The following is a 5,856-nucleotide window of genomic DNA, read 5'->3' as shown; positions in this document are numbered from 1 at the left end:
TATGATTTTGATAGCTTTAAGTCGTGCTAGGTTTCTCCTTAGCAAAGTAAAAACTTTGTATGTCAATTAGACTTTACTCAATATGTTTTTTAATAATGTTTTTAGCATTACAGTCTTTTCTTTGAATTTAATTGATTCTAGTTTACGTGTGATTTGAAATTGTTGTTGTTGATAAGTACATTGTTTAATTCTAGGAACGAGGACTGATCATTACGATTAGCTCCAAGGACTTCTCCTCCAAGAAGCTCGAAGTGGGTTACGACGAGGTTGCAGTTGGTTACCATGTCCAATATAGCCTTCATGAGAATCGGTGAGTTTGCTACTACTTGATGATGGGGAGAGGGTTCCACACTGCCGGGGCGAGGACATTATACTTATCTTTTCTTGTGAAGGTGGTGCATTCAAAGTTGAGGGTATCGGCAAGGATGCGTTGGATGTAGTTGGCGACCTCGAAGGGGGTTTTCCCAGCAGAACAGGTGAGCTCCTTGGGTAATTCATGAAGGAAGGTGACCTCATAGACGGGGCTGGGGTTCATGAAGAAGTAGAAGCAATCCATGCCCTTCCACCCTCTTGCCGTAGTGGCATGGAACATGCTCATGTGGTTGTTCGTGGCCACGGGAACTATGTGGTCAGCTAGCTCAGCAAAGAGCGCGCTAAACCTAAGCAAGAAGGGCTCCGTGCACGTTGTCCCCTCTGGACATATCACCAGATCCCCTTCTTTCAGAAGCTTTTGGATGCTCGCAGCGTCCCTCTGCATGTCCCTCGATAGCCTCACCGTCCTAATCGGTGATTTCAGACACCCATGACAACGAATAGGTCAGTGCACTAACCGGCCGCCCAACTGCACATGACACAAATATAGGGTCCAGTAGCATCTTGTGTGTGCACACAAATAGTACCCCGTGCTTGCCCCCCTTCTTCTTCATAGATGCAGGTGGTATCCCCTTCACAATCACCCTCACCCCCAAGCTTCTAACGGCGTGAAGCACAAGGTTCATTGGTAGTAGAGCTCTTGCTGCCACCCTGATTAGGGCCAAAATGAAGCCTACTGGTAGCCAAATAACGACTATTAATGCCCATAATGGGGAACTTGGAGGCTTCACTAATCTCCCATCATGGAATACCATGGGCTTGGGTAGCCTGCTCTGTGGTAGCGCCTCCTCTTTCAGGTGGCTTGGCACCACGTAGCCTTCCTGCCACCAAAATCAAGAGAGGAAAGGCTCGTTATCAGCTTTTTAACCCCTTTGGCTCAAAAAATCTACGTTAGCCTAAAGCCTTGATAATTCCATGATTCTCCTTAAACCTCCATCATATAGCCTTATAGCTCTGGCGCTGGCTATGTCATCATGTGTAAATTTGATTGCTAACTTGACAACTGTGGTCAGTTGTTGCGAGTGCTGCAATCACTTAATTACGTACCACCTTAATTTTCTTAAACCAATGCAATAATACACCCCATCTAATTAGCTCGAATTTGATCCTTTTCTAGACACCTAAGTAGTGGGTTAATAAACCCTGGCAATACGTATCACCAGCTAATTAGCTCAAGTTTTAGCATTTTTGATCTCAAATTCTAGCGATAAAAATACCAAGCACTTAATCAGATCAAATTTCAGTTTACAAGCCAATTAATTACCTTGCACGTTGCCAGGACAGGGTAGTCACTGGGGCGATCACCCAAGCCAACATCAGGCAATGCGTCTCCAAATCGCTGCTTGAGAGCCGTGGCTTTGTTGTCGCCCACCATGACACCAGGGCTTTTGAGAAAGCCGGTGGCGCGGCCGGACTGGCTAATCTCGAGCTCAGAGCCGATCACCCCGTCGACACCCAGGTACTCTTTGGCGAAGGGCTCGATCATGATGCGCGGGTTGGCCGTGAGAATGTATCGACTCCCAAAAGAGGAAAAAACCCTCCACGTCTCCGGGTGCACATCTTCCACGTAGAACTTGGGCAAGACCGCCCGCGCCACCGACACTACGTCCGCCTCCCTCACACCCGCGCACGACACGAAAACCATCAGCTTTATGGCCGCCGCCTCCGACACAACGTGGTACAGAAACCATGCGACCAGAGACAGCAACAACAGAGCGGCAAACCTCACCACGCCGGACGCCTCAAAGGCAAGCAGCATAAAGTATGGAAAGGAGCTGCTGCCCTTCAGTATGGTCCCGTCTAGATCCGACACTACTGTCTGCTTCTCCCTACCCTCGGAGCTACATTGATACACAGATGAGAATAACTGCTTGGAGTTACACCTTGCAAAACCCCCCATTTTTGAAACGAAGAGACAAGCAGCAATTGCTATCTAATTAAGGATGTCGAACCGGATGGCTTTGAATATGTTCCTCTCTAAGTTTTAGTTCTGATCCTGGGTGAGATGAATGAGCCCTGCCCCTCTCTTTATAGGGATTCTCTCTCTCTCTCCCTCTCTTCTCAATCGCAGAAGAGCCATAACTAGTTGGAACACCTTGAGCTTCCATAGTTGCGAGGAGGCAAATTTGTGATGCATGGAGATGGTGTGTGCGCGCGCACTAGAATATGCTAATTTTGAGCAGAGACTCGAGAGGACACGAGAGTCACGACTCACAATACCTTCCTTTTGGGCATAGTCACAAATTTTTAGTGTGCATTAAATGTGGCCACCCCTCAATAAACAAAAAGACAAATTACAGTACTTCATTTTTCGAGAAGATGAAAGGAAAGCAATATATTGCAAAGTAGTAATGTGTATTGACTATTTGATTATTTTTCTCTTATGAGAGTACAACACATAAATAAACAAATTACAATTAAGCATTACATCTGTTAGTATGGGTTCCATTGATTATATTTGAAAAACATGATGGCAGTGACCTATATAGGACTAACCATTTTATACGTCTATTACTGACTTGAACATTATGAAAATATAGGACCTATCATTTCATACGTGTTTTAATTACTTAAATATTATAGAGATAATGCCATAAGATTATCATGAAAAATAAGGTTTTAGTTAATTCTTATTAGTGTTCATGAAAAAAATAACTTCTTTCCAGCCGCCAAAAGAATTTCATCATGTTCGTGATAATTATTTCTCATTTCTCTTATCACCAACTTTATTATTTTTTAAAGACAAAGTTATTAAATTTTGATGCTTTTTGACTATCAAATGTTATATACAAGCAAAGTGTTCAAAAAAGAGAGGTCAAAAATGGACCCCGATAACCATGTTAAATGTGAAAATCCAAAGTCGTGTTGAAACTAGAGTAAGAAATCTATGAAACATGAGAAAAGTACTACAAGGGGTTGGGACCATACAAACGGGAAGTTCTTGACGGGATTACATGCGACATAAAGCATGTCGTTATATCTGTTTGAAAATAAATGCATGCTAGAAAATTTCATTCGGTGGTGGTATGGATACCGGCAATATAGTAGGGTGATTTGCATCGCTAAAGATCACATCAAAGCACCATGATCATGCTTTAGAGCTATGGTATCGTGCTTTCGTAGGAAGAATCGTACCCACTATCGTGATATACATAGCTTAATTAAACTTTTATCTTCAATTAGACATTCATAATTGACTTTCCATATCTTTCCAAACATATTTAATTACTTTTCCACGTCTTTCTAAACATGTATAATCAAGGCCGTGCACTGTTCTCTATATCTCCAAAAAGATATATGTAATCAATAACGTTTGTGGTTGGCTAAAACATGTGCTCTAGATCATTGGATGCATATGAATATTAGGATCGTGGTAAAGAAATACCCCGATCGCGATAAAGATATACCATGATCGTGTTATATTAAACAACGATTGTGGTATTTTTACTTCTCGAATGTTCATCAATGCACATCCAATGATCCATAATTTTTCCAAATGAAAATTTCTAATAACATTTTCCAAATTATATATACCAAGATTGTGGTGATAGTTTAATAGAATCATATGAATACCACTATCATGATTTTTCTAAAGCACTATGGTGGTTATTTACTATGATAAGTGTATTTTAAACCACGATCATGGTATTGGTAAAGCACTCTTATAGTTTTTGAAGCACGATCATGGTCTCTCATTTCATGCCACATGGACGCATGAGAATTAATCCTCTTATTATTCTCGTATTCATGGTTATTCTTTGCTTGATTTGCAATTGTAGAGCTATCCACCTATTAACACATATGTATTCTTGCTTATTGTTTTCCCCCCTCTTCAACATTGTCCCTTCCTACTCCTAGTATTTCAGGTGGGTCAAATACCATTGCATCCCTTATATGAAAGCTATTAGAGGAGGTCAGCAAGATTCATAATGTTGGTGTGGACTCGACCATCCCTCCACCTTGAGAGAATGTTGAACTTCTTTTTAGCATTTACTCTATCACAAAGGTGGACCAATGGGCCACAAAAGCATCTGCCACACATTAGTCCTATGGATAGATTATCGTACAGGGAGGTGGATGCAATTCCTGAAATCAACGAAGGAGTTATCTAAAGGTTGTTCGTGGATAGACAAAGAGCCCTGCCTTCCCTAGGGAGAGCACCCACTGCCATAATCTGGGTGCTCTTACTGCCCATATTTTTACAGCAAATATTTGAGTGTTTACGGGAGGCTGATGTACAATCACGATGCAGTTGTATGAGGAGTTTATTTTGGGGAGGCAGGTTGACTACTCTACTGTTAGGCCAAGCGGAGAAGCTGGGAGAGGTTACATGGGCAAGCAGCAGTAGCTGCACATTCCAAGACCCTCGATAGCTACATTTGTCCCTATATCTGCTGTACATGCACTAGAAACGCAGATTAGCAAGGATGTACACATGGCCACACAGTCCATACACCATGTGATTTACCTTTTTTCACAAACACAACCAGAGTACAGAGACATAGAGCAGCTGGAGTATGGGAGAGCAAAGATGAGAAGAGAGTCCACATACATAGAAGAGGATGCAACAAAGGCTCTCTTTTCTCAGTTGCTAGTAGCAGGTCAGATTGGAGATGGATAGGCAAAAGTTGAGCTAGACCAAGCCAGAGTCGAGGTTGTCTTAGCAACATCTAATGCAAAGCAATTAAGAGCTCCTAGGAGGCAATGACTCGTTGATGAGGTGATGTGACGACAAATTGCAGAGCACATAGCCGAGCATTATTTACATTAGAGACAGCTTGTTGATTGCATCGATGGAATTGATACTCATCCATATGTTGATTTTTATCCTCGACCAACAAGAGAGGCTAAAGGATGCTGCTAGTTGACCAACCACGCTCCAAAGAATACACGTGTGGACTTCCCACTCTGCATGGTGTCAAGTGATGGGACATGTGCGTACATGCTTGCATGTGGCTATCTCTTCCACCTAGGTTGCAAGACGAACTGCCCACTACCCTATTGATGTGTCCACATATAGGGTTTTGGGAGTCTATTCAAATGTGTGACATATAGATCTGAACACCATGAGATAAATCACTCACTCTACCACCAGGCTATGCTAACCTAGAGAGACTTGCTGGAAAGGTTTGATTGGACACTCTCCCTAAGGGCTTTGAAGAGCCTATCAAGAGGGCCTGGAACGAGGACGAATCCTCAAGGAGAGCAAGCATACAACCTATGCGAGTAGGTCGGGGGTGTTGGGTCCACTGGTATTGCACGGCCTAGTGGTGAAGGGTCCATTTTGGTGGACCAAATAATTACTCTGGAGCAACAGACATGAGAGAAATTCTAGGCATGGGTCCTGGTAGAGTTTGCTTTATGGAGATAGTGCTTTCGGAGGCTAAACCCCACCACCAAGGATGTAGAGTTTAGGGCAACACATGTGGATGCTATAGTAGAGATTTAGTTTGCCTTAGGCTCTAACCCAGGCCCATGGACATA

At 42.8% G+C, this 5,856-nt stretch overlaps 1 pseudogene; it reads right to left on the bottom strand.

The window, feature by feature from the left end:
* Window positions 1-322: 322 nt before the first annotated feature.
* LOC147611642 (glycerol-3-phosphate acyltransferase RAM2 pseudogene) lies at window positions 323-2,358 on the bottom strand (annotated as a pseudogene).
* Window positions 2,359-5,856: the final 3,498 nt, after the last annotated feature.

This window comes from Cibotium barometz, chromosome 47 (genome assembly GCF_041138505.1).
Source record: "Cibotium barometz isolate CiBa-2024 chromosome 47, ASM4113850v1, whole genome shotgun sequence".
NCBI classification, from domain to species: Eukaryota; Viridiplantae; Streptophyta; class Polypodiopsida; order Cyatheales; family Cibotiaceae; genus Cibotium; species Cibotium barometz.
The sequence above is the reverse complement of the archived record's forward strand: the minus strand, read 5'-3'. Positions and strand labels throughout refer to the sequence as shown.